Genomic DNA, 18,580 nt, shown 5'->3' with positions numbered 1-18,580 from the left:
CAAAATGGGCGATTTATGGGCGTTATACGTCATTTCAGCGGTCAAGCTTGGTGAATGTCTTGCCTCCAGCCAGTGTCACAAATAGGTCATCTGCCTTAGGTAGCGGGTGTTGGTCCTGTAGCGAGAAACGATTAATAGTTACTTTATAATTGCCGCAAATCCTGACCGTGCCATCACTTTTGAGTACTGGAACAATCGGGCTGGCCCACTCGCTGAATTCCACTGGGGAGATGATGCCCTCGCGTTGCAGCCTGTCCAGCTCAATTTCCACTCTCTCCCTCATCATGTGAGGTACCACTCGCACCTTGTGGTGAATGGGTCATGCCTCTGGGACCAAGTGGATCCGCACCTTCGCCCCAGAAAATTTTCCAATGCCTGGCTCAAAAAGGGAAAGAAAATTGTTAAGAATCTGGGTACATGAGGCCTCATCGACATGTGATCGCGCTCGGCTGTCATCCCAGTTCCAGTGGATTTTGCCCAGCCAGCTTCTTCCAAGCAGTGTGGGGCCATCGCCCAGGACAATCCAGAGTGGCAGTTCATGCACCGTGCCCTCGTAGGTGACCTTGACCATGGCGCTGCCCAGGACAGTGATAAGCTATTTGGTGTGCGTTCTCAGTTTCGTGTGGATGGGGGTCAGAGCTGGTCTGAATGCCTTGTTGCGCCAGTCTCTCAAATATCTTTTTACTCATGATGGGTTGTCTAGCGCCAGTGTCCAGTTCCATGGCTATGGGTAAGCCATTCAATTTTACGTTTAGCATTATAGGTGGACATTTCATCGAAAATGTGTGGACCCCGTGTACATCAGCATCTGCCTACTCTCTCTGAGGCTCGAAATTGCTTTGATCCACCATGGACCAATCTTCCTCTGCCACGTGGTGGTTAGCAGGTTTTGCAGAGCTTGCAGCTCGTTTGCAAGCTCATTGGAGGTGCCTCATTGTTCCACAGCTCTTGCAAACATACCCTTTGAAGCGGCATGAATAGGCTGAATGGAAGCCTCCACAATGCCAACAAGGTGTGAATTGCCTTGCATTCATCCTTTGTTGGGAACTCTAAGTCATCTGGGTCACCTGAGGCCTGCTGGAGTTGCAGACTCGTGGGTTCTGCCCTGTACATTTCTGCTCGCAAACACAGTTCCAGTTAATTTATGAACATTGCTAGCACTTGTGTGCTGAGAGATATCACTGGTGGACATAAACGCCTGTGCTATCGCAATGGCCTTACTGAGGGTCGGTGTCTCTGCAGTCAAAAGTTTTCGTAGGATGGTCTCGTGGTCAATGCCCAGTACAAAAAAGTCTCTGAGCATTTGCTCCAGGTAGCCATCAAACTCACGTTGTCCTGCAAGTCGCCTTAGCTCAGCGACGTAGCTCGCCACTTCCTGACCTTCAGATCACTGGCACGTGTAGAACCAATACCTCGCCATCAGCACACTCTCCCTTGGGTTAAGATGCTCCCGAACCAGTGTACACAGCTCCGCATATGACTTATCTGTGGGTTTCACCGGAGCCAGAAGATTCTTCATGAGGCTGTAGGTCGGTGCCCCGCAGACTGTGAGGAGGACCGCTCTCCTTTTTGCAGCGCTTCCTTCTCCGTCCAGCTCGTTGGCTACAAAGTACTGGTCTAGCCGATCGACATCGGCTTCCCAGTCCTCACCCTCCGAGAACTTCTCCAGGATGCCCACAGTTTGCTGCATCTTTGCGTTGGATTCGTATTCTCGTCGCCAGTTATCGTGTTCCTAACTCGGTCTTTAATATGACACTCCAGAATGAGGAACAGGCCTTAGGGGCTTATATACAGTGCTCCCAAGGGATGCTGGGATCCCTTGGGACTTCAGGGGATGAGCTCCCTGGTGGCGGAACATGGGAGTACATGCTTTACAGATACACAACACTGATGATTTCAGACCAATGTTGGTATAAAAACATTTTTATTGAACATAACCTTGTTGCGCATTGTCTCAGATAGCTGCACCGTTACACACTGCTGATTCCTTAACATGAAAGGGTTCAATACAACTTAACATCAATCAATGTAACCTCTAACTGGCACCAAGGTGATGGTCACCATTGATGTCTGAGCTGCACACACACAGCAGTGTGTCAGCGTTGTCACTCACACAAATTGTTCAGATATCAGCTCCTCACGTAAGAGTCTTGCAGCTATGTAGCCACCACGGGCCTTTTCCTGCAGTCTGCAGTGGGTCATGGGCATGGTTGCATAGCCAGCCTGATTGTCTGGCCCAAGGTCAGTGTCCAGCCCCTTGTTGTCCTCTTCCTCTCTCTCCTGAGGTGGAGCATCAGTCCCTTTTGGCAATTCTTGTCCCCTCCTGAGAGTCAGGTTGTGCAGCATGGAGCACACGACCACGAATTTACCTACTTGCTCAGGGTCATATTGTAGCTCCCCTCCTGAGTGGTCAAGGCATCTGAAGCGCTGCTTAAGCACAGTTATTGTTTGGTGGGCCCATTGCATTGTAAGTACAATAGCGATTGATCAGAAGCAATGATTTCCTCACAAAAATACACCTGAGTAAAGCCCCAATAGTCCAGAGTCTGAAAATATGTCTGTTGAGATGTTCACTTCACCTGAGAAGAACTCCAGAGTTAATGCAAACTCCCCCGAAGTTGAGGTAGCCTTTTGAATGAAGCGACCTGCGATTTTAAAAATGCAAGCCACACCACTGGCGTTCGTTCAGAACAGTTCCACTTTTTCTGGGTGGTTTTGTGGGCGAGCGATATTGTGGCCAATTTGTGTGCGAGATGGTGAAAGTATGGTGGACGATCTCCTGGGCGTTAGTTTCGCCAAATGTGCTCTTTACAACAAAAAAAAGTGGGCGGGCGGTATTATAGAATCTCGGCGTTAATTTCGTGCAGAAAGTAACACTGGGCGATATTATGGGCCTTGATTTCGCCCATTCTGATGATTCCGCCCAAAAAAAGTGGGCAGGTGGTATTATTTTATCCCGGTGTTAAGCAAATGGGGAAACTAATGTTCGGCGATAAGTTTCCTAACAATACCCGTCAGTTTCCATTTTGTGTCAAAATGGGCGATATATGGCGTTATACGTCATTTCAGCGGTAAAATGAGCGTTAAGCGGGCTTTAAGCATACAAAAAAAGTGGAGGTTCCATCTGTTCCCAACTTTTCCTCGGCTCTTGAATTATTCTAAGCAATTGCAAACAAAGACTCAACACAATGTTGAAAGCAAGTGCAATGTATTTATTTAATCCATTGTATAAATGGTGCTTGTATTTTGTTTTTGATGTGTGACACCTAACCTACTCGTTGTAAATGGAAGCATTAAGTGGCTGGTTGGCTGTAGAGGTGCGTTGACAAGCTGCTGGGCTTCTTCTGGACCCAGACATCTCGTGTCATGTGCATTGCAACAGCCTGTCTGAGTCAGCCACCTCTGGTGCTGTCAAATAAAACAGATGATTTGGTCATTATCACAGTGCTGTTTGTGGGATCTTGCTGAGGGCAAATTGGCTGCCACATTTCTTATTCCTACACTTCAGAAATCCTTCCTTCCTTCCCGGCTTCCCTCCATCCCTGCTTCCCTCCCTCCTTCTCTCCTTCCATCCCTCCTTCCCTCCCTCCCTCCTCCTACTCTGTGGTGTTGATTGAGAGCCAGAAGTGCGAGCATGCTGCTGCTGATGGATGTTCCCTAAGCATGTCTATTGATCCATCTGAGAGCAGAAATGAGGGCATCTGTGAGGTGCTCAAATTTCTGCCTCAAGATTGTCCTTATGTGATATACCAGTATGCTGAAGCCAGCCAAGGGAGCATAATTATGATTTGCGCCTAAGGCCTCTATAGCAACAGTTTGAGTATCCGTGTGAGGCGCTCCCATTGTCCTCACAACCTGCACAGTTGGGCTCTGCTGCAGATGCTACAGGGGTTGCTACAGGTTACATGGCAGACGGCAGTGTAGACATTACCTCGCAGATATGGGTAATGGATTCTTCTATCGTCTTCACCCATACCTTGAAGTGTGTTATAGAAACATAGAAACAAAAAAATTAGTACAACAGCAGGCCATTCGGCCCTTCGAGCCTGCACTGCCATTCAATGTGATCATGGCTGATCATGCAACTTCAGTACCCCACTCCTGCCTTCTCTCCATACCCCCTGATCCCCTGAGCCATAAGGGCCACATCTAACTCCCTCTTGAATATATCCAACAAACTGGACTCAACAACTTTCTGTGGTAAAGAATTCCACAGGTTCACCAGTCTCTGGGTGAAAAAGTTTCTCCTCATCTCGGTCCTAAATGGCTTACCCCTTATCCTTAGACTGTGTCCCCTGGTTCTGGACTTCCCCAACATCAGGATCATTCTTCCTGCATCTAACCTGTCCAGTCCCATCATAATTTTATATGTTTCTATGAGATCCCCTCTCATTCTTCTAAATTCCAGTGAGTATAAGCCTAGTCAATCCAGTCTTTCTTCATATGTCAGTCCTGCCATCCTGGGAATTAGTCTGGTGAACCTTCGCTGTGCTCCCTCAATAGCAAGCACATCCTTCCTCAGATTAGGAGACCAAAACTGCACACAATACTCAAGGTGTTGTCTCAGCAATGCCCTGTACAACTGCAGTAAGGCCTCCCTGCCCCTATACTCAAATCCTCTCATTATGAAGGCCAATATGCCATTTGCTTTCTTTACTGCCTGTTGTACCTGCATGCCTACCTTCAGTGACTGATGTACCATGACACCCAGGTCTCGTTGAACCTCCCCTTTTACTAATCTGTCACCATTCAGGTAACTTTCTTCCTGTTTTTGCCACCAAAGTGGATAACCTCACATTTATCCACATTATACTGCATCTGCCATGCATTTGCCCACTCACCTAACCTGTCCAAGTCACCCTGCAGCCTCTTAGCATCCTCCTCACAGCTCACACTGCCATCCAGCTTAATGTCATCTGCAAACTTGGAAATATTACATTCCTTCGTCTAAATCATTAATGTATATTGCAAATAGCTGGGGTCCCAGCACTGAACCTTGCGGCACCCCACTAGTCACTGCCTGCCATTCTGAAAAGGACCTGTTTATTCCCACTTTTTGCTTCCTGTCTGCCAACCAGTTCTCTATCCATGTCAATACATTACCCCCAATACCATGTGCCTTAATTTTGCACACTAATCTCTTGTGTGGGACCTTGTCAAACGCCTTTTGAAAATCCAAATACACCACATCCACTGGTTCTCCCTTATCCATTCTGCTCGTTACATCCTCACAAAATTCTAGAAGATTTGTCAAGCATGATTTCCCTTTCATAAATCCATGCTGACTGTGACCGATCCTGTCACTGCTTTCTAAATGTGCTGCTATTACATCTTTAATAATTGATTCCAGCATTTTCCCCACCACCGATGTCAGGCTAACCAGTGTATAATTCCCTGTTTTCTCTCCCTCTTTTTTTAAAAGTGGGGTTACATTAGCTACCCTCCCTACTACTGATCCAGAGTCCATGGAATTTTGGAAAATTATCACCAATGCATCCACTATTTCTAGGGCCACATCCTTAAGTACTCTGGGATGCAGACTATCAGGCCCTGAGGATTTATTGGTCTTCAGTCCCATCAATCTCCCTAACACCATTTCCTGACTAATAAGGATTTCCCTCAGTTCCTCGTTCCCGTTTGACCCTCGGTCCCCTAGTATTTTCGGGAGGTTATTTGTTTCTTCCTTTGTGAAGACAGAAACAAAATATTTGTTCAATTCGTCTTCAATTTCATGTTCCCCATTATGAATTCACCTGATTCTGACTGCAAGGGACCTAAATTAGTCTTCACTAATCTTTTTTTCTCTTCACATATCTATTGAAGCCTTTGCAGTCAGTGTTTATGTTCCCTCCTAATTAAATCCTTTGTCCTTCTCTGCTGAATTCTAAATTTCTCCCAGTCCTCAGGTTTGCTGCTTTTTCTGGCCAATTTATATGCATCTTCCTTGGATTTAACACTATCCCTAATTTCTCTTGTTAGCCACGGTTGAGCTACCGTTCCTGTTTTATTTTTACACCAGACATGGATGTACAATAGTTGTAATTCATCCATGTGATCTTTTAGTGTCTGCCATTGCCTGTCCACCGTCAACTCTTTAAGTATCATTTGCCAGTCTATCCGAGCCAATTCACGTGTCATACCATCGAAGTTTCCTTTCTTTAAGTTCAGGAACTTAGTCTCTAAATTAACTGTGTCGCTCTCCATCTTAATGAAGAATTTTACCATATTATGGTCACTCTTCCCCAAGGGGCCATGCATGACCAGATTGCTAATTAATACTCTCTCGTTACACAAGACCCAGTCTAGGATGGCCTGCTCTCTAGTTGGTTCCTTGACATATTGGTCGAGAAAACCATCCCTTATACACTCCAGAAAATCCTCCTCCACAGTATTGCTACCAGTTTGGTTAGCCCAATCAATATGTAGGTTAAAGTCGCCCATGATAACTGCTGTACCCTTATTGCACGCGTCCCTAATTTCCTGTTTGATGCCATTCCCAATCTCCCTACTACTGTTTGGTGGTCTGTACACAACTCCAACTAACGTTTTCTGCCCTTTGGTATTTCGCAGCTCTACCCATATAGATTCCACATCATCCAGGCTAATGTCCCTTCTTACTATTGCGTTAATCTCCTTTTTAACCATTAACGCTACCCTACCTTCTTTTCATTCCTGGCTATCCTTCCTGACTATTGAATGCCCCTGGATGTTGAGTTCCCAGCCTTGGTTACCCTGGAGCCATGTCTCCGCAATCCCAATTACATCATATCTGTTAACAGCTATCTGCACAGTTAATTCGTCCACCTTATTACAAATGCTACTCGCATTGAGACTCATAGCCTTCAGGCTTGTTTTTTTAACACTCTTGTCCTTTTAGAATTATGTTGTAATGTGGCCCTTTTTGATTTTTGCCCTTGATTTCTCTGCCCTCCACTCTTGCTTTTCTCCTTCCTACCTTTTGTTTCTGTCCCCTTTTTACTTCCCTCTGCCTCCCTGCATAGATTCCCATCCCCCTGCCTTTTTAGTTTAAACCCTCTCCAACAGCACTAGCAAACACTCCGGCTAGGACATCGGTTATGGTCCTGCCCAGGTGCAGACCGTCCGGTTTGTACTGGTTCCACCTCCCCCAGAACCGGTTCCAATGTCCCAGGAATTTGAATCACTCCACCTTGCATCATTCCTCAAGCCATGTATTCATCTGAGCTATCCTGCAATTCCTACTCTGACTAGCACGTGGCACTGGCAACAATCCTGAGATTACTACCTTTGAGGTCCTACTTTTTAATTTAACTCCTAGCTCCCTAAATTCAGCTTGTAGGACCTCATCCCATTTTTTACCTGTATCGTTGGTACTTATATGCACCACGATAGCTGGCTGTTCACCCTCCCCCTCCAGAATGCACTGCAGCCGCTCCGAGACATCCTTGACCCTTGGACCAGGAGGCAACATACCATCCTGGAGTCTCATTTGTGGCTGCAGAAATGCCTATCTGTTCCCCTTACAATAGAATCCCCTATCACTATAGCTCTCCCACTCTTTTTCCTGCCCGCCTGTGCAGCAGAGCCACCCATGATGCCATGAACTTGGCTGCTGCTGCCCTTTTCTGATGAGTCATCTCCCCCAACAATACCCAAAATGGTGTATCTGTTTTGGAGGGAGATGACCGCAGGGGACCTCTGCACAACCTTCCTTTCACTGCTCTGCCTGATGGTCACCCATTCCCTATCTGCCTGAGTAACCTTTCCCTGCGGTGTGACCAACTCACTAAATGTGCTATTCATGACATCCTCAGCATCGCGGATGCTCCAGAGTGAGTCCATGCGCAACTCCAATGCCTCAATGCGGTCTGTCAGAAGCTGCAGCTGGACACGCATCCTGCACACATAGTAGTCAGGGAGACTGGTAGCATCCCTGATTTCCCACATAGCACAGGAGGAGCATTACATGGGCCTGGGCTCTCTGCCATGACTTAACCCTTAGATTAACTTAATTTGGCAACAATGCCAAAGGTTTCCTACTGATCAGAAAAGAAGAAAAAGATAAAATACTCACCAATCCACCAGCCAATCACTTACCTGCTTGGCCGTGATGTCACACTTCGATTTCTTTTTACTTCTTTGTTTACCTTCTGCCCCTCACCAGCTGACTCCTCAAACTCCTGCTGGCTGTTCCTGTGGCCGTTCCCCGATGGTCGTGCCCACTTATGGGCCACTCCTCGAACTCCCACTGGCTGCTCCTGTGGCCGCTCCCCAACAGTCGTACCCTTTTATGGGCCGCTCCTTGAACTCCCGCTGGCTGCTCCTGTTATGCGTCTGGCCAAATCGAGTGTCTGATGGAGACAATCAAACTGTAATCTCCATTTATAGACAGAATTGTATGGTTGCCACATGTACTGTTACTAGAGCGTACATCCCAAGTATTTCCACTGAAATAAAGCTGTCCTTTCCCTGGCTCCATTATGATAGCAGTCTGCCCATTTACTGCTTCCATCATTAAAGATTTAAACAGGAGAACGATATTTCTGCAGATGTACCTGGACCAGGTGATATTGTTGACTTACCTTAACAGATTCATTGAGTTCAACAGCTTCTCCCTGATATCTTTCCACCTTCTGTGTGAACAGTGACAGCTTTTACACTGACTGCCACTTCCTCACACGCTTGTTGCACCAGGTGCCTCTGCGGGGAGGGGGGGGTGCGTGTTGTGCCCACCTGTCCCGTACAATGCTTGTAAATGATTAAGAACAGGTATAAATCCTGCCAGACCGGGCAAGTTCAAAGTGCACTCGATTCCCCTGTGTAAGCTCGTTTTCATAACAATTCACAGCACCAGATGCAGAATCAGATGGCTCTTGGACGCACACTAATGCTGGGAAGAGAAGAATTAGGTCCAATTTAAAGGGATGGGCTTAGGAGCACAAAAAATTGTCATCTCCACCTATTAACACTTTGCCAAAGACTGAAGGTGTCATGTTTGTAACAACAATGTAACACCACTGTATTACTGTATACACTCAATCTAGATGCACACCTTGACCATAAGGGGTGAACTTGTGGGAGACACTCCTTACCTGATCACTCAGGTATATAAAGGAAGGTCCCATGCAGGGTCATCACTTCTGGAGTCCTGAAATAAAGAGTTAAGGTCACGGAATGACCTTGTCCCCAGAATGTGCCTCGTGTGGTTTCATACTGTAGAGTAAGGACTTTACATTGGTGACGAGAAACGGGAATTCACGACCCATGAGAATGGCCACCGGTAGCACAGAGGAACGGTACTGTGTTGGGCAAGACCGGGATGATTTTGTCGAGAGGCTTCAGCAAAGCTTCGTTATCAAAGAATGGCTGGGGGATGCAGCGGCCGACAAGCGAAGGGCTCATCTTTTGACCAGCTGCAGGCCAAAGACTTACGCGCTCATGAAGGACTTACTAGCACCTGAAAAGCCGTCGGACAAAACCTTTGAAGAACTTACCAAATTGATCGGGGAGCACCTCAAACCGGCGAGTAGCATACATATGGCCCGACACAGATGCTACACCCACCGACATCGTGAAGGACAGAGCATACCCGACTTCGTAGAGGACCTCCAGCGTTTGGCCAGCCTCTGTAAGTTCACAGACGCCTGTAGAGGGGAGATGCAGAGGGACTTCTTTATCGAGGGCATCGGTCATGCGGGGATTTCCCGCAAATTAATTGAGACCAAGGATTTGACCTTGGAAGCGGCGGCGTTGTTAGCTCAAACTTTCATGGCTGGGGAGGAAGAGACGAAAATAATATACACGCGCAATTCTGCCTCCAACGCAGCGATGGATCAGGGAGTCAACATCATCAATGCGACTCAGAGCCCCGCAGGCAGGCAGGGGCAGTCCGACATTCCCCAGGCAGCAATACACCCCAGAGCAGGGCTTCAACAGAGACAATGGCAGGCTGAACGGACATTCACGCCATCAGAGTGGACAATGCGACCCGGGATGGGGCCATTGACACCCACTAATAGGATACTTAAGAGCAGTCAAAGGGACAGTCAGCGCGAAATTCCTGGCCACAGTCACTTTGTCCCCAACAATGGAAACTTTAACTCATGCTGGAGGTGTGGGGGAAAACACTCAGCTAGATCTTGCAGATTTCAACAGTTTGTCTGCAGAAACTGTAATCTCAGTGGCCATTTAGCTCGAATGTGCAGAAAGCCTGCAACCAGACTGATATATGAGGCGGATGGACCAGAAGAGGGTTCTTTGAGGCAGGATGACTTTTGGGGCAAATCGATGGTCGCCGAGGTTCAGCGGGTACATGTGGCGAATATTCACAGCTCATACACGAAAACGGCACCAATGAGGATCTTACTAAACGGTATCCCGGTGCACATGGAGCTGGACACTGGGGCCAGCCAGTCACTCATGGGCGTTCAGCAATTTGAGAAGCTATGGCCACTTAAAGCCAGTAGACCCAAATTAGCATGAATTGAGACACAATTACGACTTACACCAAAGAAATAATTCCGGTGCTAGGCAGTGCAATGTTGGCTGTCGCACACAATGGGTTAGTGAATCGGCTGCCACTCTGGATTGTCCCGGGCAATGGTCCCGCACTGTTGGGGAGGATCTGGTTAGCCGAGATGAACTGGAAATGGGGGGATGTTCACGCAATGTCATCAGTGGAACGAAGTTCGCGCTCACTAGTTCTACAACAATTTGACTCACTATTCCAACCAGGCGTCGGGACTTTCAAAGGTACTAAAGTAGTGATACACATCACTCCGGACGCCAGGCAAGTGCACCACAAAGCCAGACCGGTGCCGTATGTGATGTGGGAAAAGATCGAGAGCGAAATGGACTGGCTGTTGAGAGAGGGCATCATCACGCCTGTTGAATTCAGCGACTGGGTGAGCCCCATTGTTCCCGTCCTAAAAGCGGATGGCTCTGTCAGGATCTGTGGCGACTACAAGGCCACCATCAATTGGGTGTCCCTACAAGATCAATACCCGCTCCCGAGAGCAGAGGCCCTTTTGGCCACGCTGGCAGGTGGCAAGCTGTTCACCAAGTTGGACCTCACTTCAGCCTATATGACCCATGAACTGGCCGACGAATCTAAACTACTGCCCACCATCACCACGCACAAGGGACTGTTCGCTTATAACAGGTGCCCGTTTGGCATTCGATCAGCTGCCGCAATTTTTCAACGTAACATGGAAAGCCTGCTTAAATCCATTCCTGGATCGAGACACCGAGGAACACCTCCACAACCTAGAGGAGGTGCTATGCCGATTGGACCGGGTAGGTCTGCGACTCAAGAAGTCTAAATGTGTGTTTTTAGCTCCAGAGGTTGAGTTTCTGGGCAGGAGGGTTGCTGCAGATGGGATTCGGCCGACAGATCAAAATCTGGACAAACAGAGATCACTTCCTATCCCTGATTAAGAAATGTGTCCTGACTGAGGATTGGGCGCCCGCACATAGAGCATGCCCTGAGCAGATCAGACCAGTCCACAGACGGATGGATGAGCTCTCCATCCAAGCCGACTGCCTACTATGGGGCAGCCGGGTATTCATGCCCCAGAAGGGCAGGGAGGCATTCATCAGGGAACTCCACAGTGAGCACCGAGGCATTGTGCTGATGAAGGCTATTGCTCGGTCACGTAAGAGGATCTGCGGACTGTTGTGTCTTGGGTGTCTCTCTCTGGGCTTCTGCCCTCACAGCTTATGCCTGGCCTGTGAGGTACCCTGAGTGCTGCAAGAGCACCCCTGGAGAGACTGTGTCCACAGCTTATGAAGGGGGTTTTGAGACTTGTGTGTCCTCACAGCTTATGACTAGCCTGTGAGGCACCTGTGAGTGTCAAACACTGCTAACCCCTTTTTTCCCTAGCCTGTGGCACACAGTTGAATGTTTTCGAGGCGCTCCTAGCTTCCCTTACACTGTTCTGACACAAGACTCACGATCAGGAGATACAATACAATAGAACTGAGACAAGGTGATTCCAAGAGGAACTTTAAGCTTCCAATTTATTTGACAGGGTGTATCTCAACAAACAGCAATACACCAACAAAACAATCCCCCTAAATCCCACTAAACAGACACAACGAAAAATTTGACACAAGTATTCACAGTACAATACCCAACCTCCCACCTTTCCTGACCTAACTGAGTTGGGGGTTCTGGGGACCAGAGGTAGTACTCACTACTGTGCCTTTTGCAGTCTGGTGGTTTGTTTCTTCTGTCTTCGGTGTCTTCGGACACTGATCTTCCTTCTGTGTCGAGAGGCTTGCTGGTTGCTGGATCATGAGAGCAGAACACACACACACACTGGGTCAGAACCCCCTTCTTATAGCCAGATATCCAGTCTGCCTCTCATGCTGAAATCGATCCTTCCCATTGGTGGGCTTTGTGATTTTGAAAAATGCAGCAGTTTTAGATTATTGCGGGTTTTTTCCACTGACCATTCAGATGTTAACTTACTTAAGGGTTAAGTAGGTGTTGATTGGATTGGCAGGTTGTGGGCCTCCTGTAGCAATTTTGTTGGCCCTTGGTTTGTTTTGGGTTCCCAAGTTTTCTGAAGATCTGCATAATTTCCCGATAATGGTGTCAACCTGGGGAAGACAATAGCCCGATAATGGTGATGAGTCAGTCCCACAGTTTTCGAGCAAGTGCTCTCCCATTGGCTTGAAGCCCCTTGCTTTGGGCTAACTCTGTCCCACCATTGGCCCTCCAGTGTTCAGCCCCATCCAATCACTGCTCTGCCAAGGCTACATCATCTCGGTCGCAACCCATGCCTGGATCTGGGTTCTCTGTTCCTTCCAGGACACTGGCCTTCTGTTTTATTGCAGCACAGGCAGATCCCACAGCTCCTTTTTGGAATGTCTGTAAGCTTGTAATGCTTGTAGCTCCACACTGTGGATGTGGAATTATTGTGTACTGCAGCTGCATCGTTAATCATTAAACAACAGGCAGAAAGTTCCGAGAGAGCAGCCTGCCATCTTAGGATGCAGTGTATGCTGTGCTCTGTGAAAATATCACAATTGGCGACCGAGGATGGGATTTTTCGGATGTTTGAAGCTTAAATTTTGTTGGTGAAGGATTCAGCCAGCCGACAGAAGACTTTGGAAGTTTCTGTCTTTTAAAAAAGCTACAAAAATCTGAGGTAAAATACAGCACACGGCGTGAACAGCTAGAGATTAAAATGGCAGGTGTAATCAGACGTCTGGGGGAATATAGACACGACCGGTATCATTTTAAAGTGTATGTGCGTCGGCTAGAAATATATATTTCACTGCAAATAACATAATTGAAGTTCCAGCCAATGCAATCCAGAACCGGGCTGTGTTGGAACGTAAGAAAGCGATCTTCTTATCAGTGGCAGGTCCAGCATTATATGAAACCCTTGTAAATCGGCTTGTGCCTGACAAGCCAAAGGACACAACGCTTAAAGAGATTTTAATGAAGCTGGAGCAGCACTATAACCCCAAACCGTTAGAAATTGCTGAAAGCTATCGTTTCGGGATTCGGAATCAAAAGGCGGATGAAAGTATCGCTGATTACATCATAGCATTAAAAAAGCTATTGATGCACTGTAATTTTTGAAACTTTCAAAACCAAGCATTACGGGATCGTTTTGTTTGTGAGGTGAAAAATGATGCGATCAGAAGGAAGTTATTGACGACAGATAACTTAACTTTTGAGATTGCTTGTCAGACAGCGAGGTCGATGAGCATGGCTGAACAATATTCCCGAGAATTAAATAATAATTACGGTCGTAAGTCAACCGAGGTAAATCACCTGCAGGTTCAAAGTAAAAGACGGCCATGGCCAAAAGTCTCAGAAACTGGAAATTCTAAGTCGTGCTATAGGTGCCTGGGACAACACATTGCTAAAAGTTGTCCATACGTGAAGGCAGAGTGTTTCTTCTGCTGAAAGACTGGGCATCTTGCGAAGACATGCTGACTGAAGGGTAAACCAGCTTTTAAAGCTATGAGTCCAGCGTTCAAAGCTATGAGTAGAAATCCCAAGAGACTACATAGCATGGAAGAACAACAACAGGACGAGGATATGTTAGAGTTACACGTCATTAGGTGCACAAGGTTAATGGACAGCGATTCGGAAAGCATCAAAATCCACATAGATGTTGCGGGATTCAAGATACCAATGGAATTGACACGGGTGCCTCCGTGAGTGTAGTACCGGAGTCACTGTACCTCGACAAATTGCGTGATTTCCAACTGGAGAAATCCAAGATAGAGCTGCAAGGCTACTCGGGAGAGAAAATTCCTGTAGTAGGTCGTATCACCGTACCGGTGAAATATAAAGATTAATTTCAGAACTTGCCTCTAATAGTAGTGAAAAGAGACAAGTCTGACTTACTAGGAAGAAATTGGTTGAGCTCACTGAAGCTGGATTGGAGTAAGATTTTCTCTGTGGAAGCGAGATTTTCATCAACGGATGAGGTTATCAAGCAGTATCCGAAGGTATTCTGCGAAACGGGCAGTCCGATCCAAGGCTTCAAGGCAGGGTACAGAAAGACGCTAGATCGGTTTACTACAAGCCACGTTCCATACCATATGCACTCAAGGAGAAAGTTGAGCAAGAACTCAAAAGACTAGAGACTGAGAACATTATTTGTAAGATAGATCAATGTAATTGGGCTACACCCATTGTTGTTGTACATAAGTCTGATGGTAAAGTAAGATTGTGTGGTGATTATAAAGTAACCATAAATCAGGTTCTAGAGGGTAATGTCCCCAATACATTGCCAAATATAGAAGATTTGTTCACAACACTGACAGGTGGTCAGATCTTCTCAAAATTGGATCTTACGAATGCCTACTTACAGCTTGAACTAGATGAGGAGTCCAAGTCATGTTTGACTTTCAATACTCATCTAGGCCTATATCAGTTTATTAGGCTACCGTTTGGAGTGTCTTCCGCCCCAGTCATATTCCAAGGGGTGATGAACCAGATTTTGCAAGGTATTGAAGGGGTAGTATGTTATTTGGATGACATACTAATTTCAGCGCCAAATAGGAAAATTCATAATAACATATTGAATGAAGTCCTCAAACGGCTAGAGAAGGACAGAGTACGAGTGTCTGCTCGTAAATGTGAGTTATTTAAAAACTCAGTGGAGTACTTAGGGTACAGAGTAGACAAAGATGGTTTACATCCAACCATGGAAAAATTGGATGCAATTAGAAATGCACCCACTCCCAGGAATGTCACTGAACTTTGTTCATTCTTGGGCCTTTTGAAATAATATAGGAAGTTCCTACCAAATTTGGCTACAGTATTACATCCACTGAATGAACTTTTGAAAAAACAGGTCCAGTGGAAGTGGTCAAAAGAATGCGATACAGCATTCAAGGAGTGTAAAAACAAATTGGTAGAGAGCACCATGTTAGTTCACTACAACATATCTAAGGAGATTACACAAGCATGTGATGCCTCTCCGTATGGAGTTGGGGCAGTAATCTCTCATGTATTAAGTAGTGGGGAGGAGAGACCAATTGCTTTTGTTTCACGCACTCTCAGTGCCAGTGAGCGAAATTATGCTCAAATTGAAAGGGAAGCTTTGGCATTAATTTTTGGGGTCAAGAAGTTTCACAAATACTTGTATGGTTGTAAATTTACCATCGTTACGGATCATAAGCCCCTAACAGCAATCCTCCATCCAAAGTCCCCAGTTCCAACATTAGCTGCAGCCCGAATGCAGAGATGGGCTTTGATTTTGTCAGCATATACATATGATATTGAATACAGACGATCAGCTGATCACAGTAATGCTGATGCAATGTCTAGATTGCCTTCCCCATCACAGGTTACATCCAATAGGGAACAAGTATGTTATTTTCATACATTGATGAACTGCCAGTCACAGCTGAAGAGATTGGTAGAGCAACTAAACGTGACCCAGTGATGTCAAAGGTGTATGATTATATTGCAAATGGATGGCCAAACCATGTAACAAAGATATTCATCCATTCTTCATTCAAACAAATGAATTATCAGTCGATAAAGATTGTATCATGTGGGGTGCAAGAGTGGTTATACCAAATAAATTCAGGTCCAAATTATTAGGAGACCTCCATGACCAGCACCTGGGAATGTGCTTGACCAAGAGTTTTGCACGCAGTTATTTATGGTGGCCAGGTCTTGATAAAGATATAGAGTACATCGTGAGTCAGTGTACGACATGTCAATCGGTAAGCAAGCAACCACCACCAATACCATTACAGCCATGGAAATGGCCTCCCAGGGTGTGGCAAAGGCTACATATTGATTTTGCTGAGTTAGATGGACAACAATTGTTCATTGTAATTGATAGACATTCAAAGTGGGTTGAGGTGTTTCCAATGTGGAAAATAACAACAAGTAAAACATTGGACATTTTACAAAAATTATTTTCTGCATTTGGCCTCCCTGAAGAAATTGTTTCGGATAATTGACCACAATTTCATTTAGAAGAATTTGCACAATTCACGAGCAAAAATGGTGTGAAACATACCAAGGTTCCACCATACCATCCTGCTTCAAATGGTGCAGCAGAGCACACTGTACAAATTGTCAAACGTGCCCTCATAAAACAAATGTTAGATCCAAATCCAAGAAAACGACAGTTGTCATTGATCACAAATTGGCAAATTTTTTGATTACTTATCGAAATACTCCTCATACAACTACTGGTAGAACACCAGCAGAGTTGTTTCTCAAACGACAGCCACGAACCAGATTCTCATTGTTAAAGCCAATTTTGGCACAGTCTGTAGAAGAGACACAATTAAGACAAAAAGAGAATCATGATAAAGGGAGAGTAAAAGAGAGAAGAATGAAATTAAACCAGAAGGTGAGAGTGAAGAACCATCACCATAAATGGTTAAAGTGGTTACCCGGAAGAGTGGTGAAGATATGTGGTCCTCGCACATATTTGGCAAAGATGTTTGATAATGGACAGGTTAGGTTTGTCCATATTGATCATATTTTACCTACAGACATGGAAGAAGTTGAAGGTGGGATTGATTCAATTATTTCTGACTTTTCAGATAGTTTTGATATACCAGTAGCAAATCCTAAATCCAATGTACTGGAAACAAATCCAGGAGAGAATCAGAATGAATGTCTGAGTCCGAGTCAGGGAAACAAAGAGCCTGAAGTTAGAGTGAGTTCAAATGAAAATCAAGGAAATTCCGTGGAGGAAAACGTTCCTCAGGATGAGCCTCAAATGAGTGTGAAATCAACACCATGTTTGGAAGGTTCTGTTCAAGAGTGAAGATATCCTCTTCGAAACAGAAAACAAGTGGTAAAGTTAAATTGTAAATATGTATAAAAATGGAAGTTATTTATGATGTTTGTTATGATGGCTTTTTCATTGAGTCAGGAGAAGTGTAATGTCTGTGAGCTTGTAATGCTTGTAGCTCCACACTGTGGATGTGGATGTATTGTGTACTGCAAGTGCATAGTTAATCATTAAACAACAGGCAGCTTTCCGGAAAGTTCCGAGAGAGCAGCCTGCCATCTTAGGAAGCTGTGTGTGCTGTGCTCTGTGAAGATATCACACTTTGCCTTCTGGGTAAAATGAGGGATTTTCGTCCTCCCCTACATAATCCCCCATCTGACACAGTCAGACACCACTCGAGTGTGTCAAAGTTCAGGGTGGTGAGAAAACCCTTGGTCTCCCAAATTGCCCAACTTTCCCCAGTTTAACTCTAAACTGATCCCGTCGATATGTATATCATAATTCCTTTTAACGCGGTGCAAAACACAGAATCCAACAGGTTACAATATACAACAGCAATATACATATATGTACTTAAGGTTACAGTAGTAATTGTACATTGAGTCTCATTTCAGTCTTAACCGCAAAACAAACAAACCTGCCCTGTAAGCTCCCCAGGGGCCATGTATGAAAATGCGGTCATCCCTGGAAATAACAAATCCGCCTGAGTGTCGCGGTCAAGCTTTGTTTACACATCTTGAGGGTTTAGCAACGGCTCTCCTGTCTGTGTAGTAGCCTGAGGAACTGCTTTCTTTTCCTTTTTCTCCTGAGCTTACAGCTTGTAACTAGCAGATATGCTACAATCAGGAGTTGGCCGATTACCAAGACATGTGATCCCACCCGGATCCATGCAGGTATGTCTGCCCGTATTCCCAAATCCCACCATGCTGGGGGTTTAATCTGGACAATCTCCCCTGTTAGAACTTCAGTTTTCTGCTCCATTGTTTAAAAATGTTTTGAAACAAATCCACTGCCTGGAGGAGGGCTGTAAGTTTCTCAGGTAGTGGGGCGATGGGATAGCCAAAATGTCTGAGGTTGTTTTGTACCGTGAGGTGAATCGTGGAAGGTTCAGGGATGGGTGTGATTCTGGTGTGTGCCACTTGAACTTCTGCCCTGGGTTTAAAGCAAAAGCTGCTGTACGGTATTGGACACCACCTTCCCGGTCTGTGTTCAGACTATTGGGCACTTGTGGTGACACAATATGTCCCACCGACTACCTGTGGAAGCATGTGGTTAGGGGCAATTACCTCCATTGTGTAATTGATAGGCTCTGCTGAACCCGCATTGTGGCCTTGCAAAAGCGTTCAAGTGCTGGGAGCACAGGA

The sequence above is a fragment of the Pristiophorus japonicus genome, chromosome 7 (assembly GCF_044704955.1).
Source record: "Pristiophorus japonicus isolate sPriJap1 chromosome 7, sPriJap1.hap1, whole genome shotgun sequence".
In the NCBI taxonomy this organism is placed as follows: domain Eukaryota; kingdom Metazoa; phylum Chordata; class Chondrichthyes; family Pristiophoridae; genus Pristiophorus; species Pristiophorus japonicus.
The sequence above is the reverse complement of the archived record's forward strand: the minus strand, read 5'-3'. Positions refer to the sequence as shown.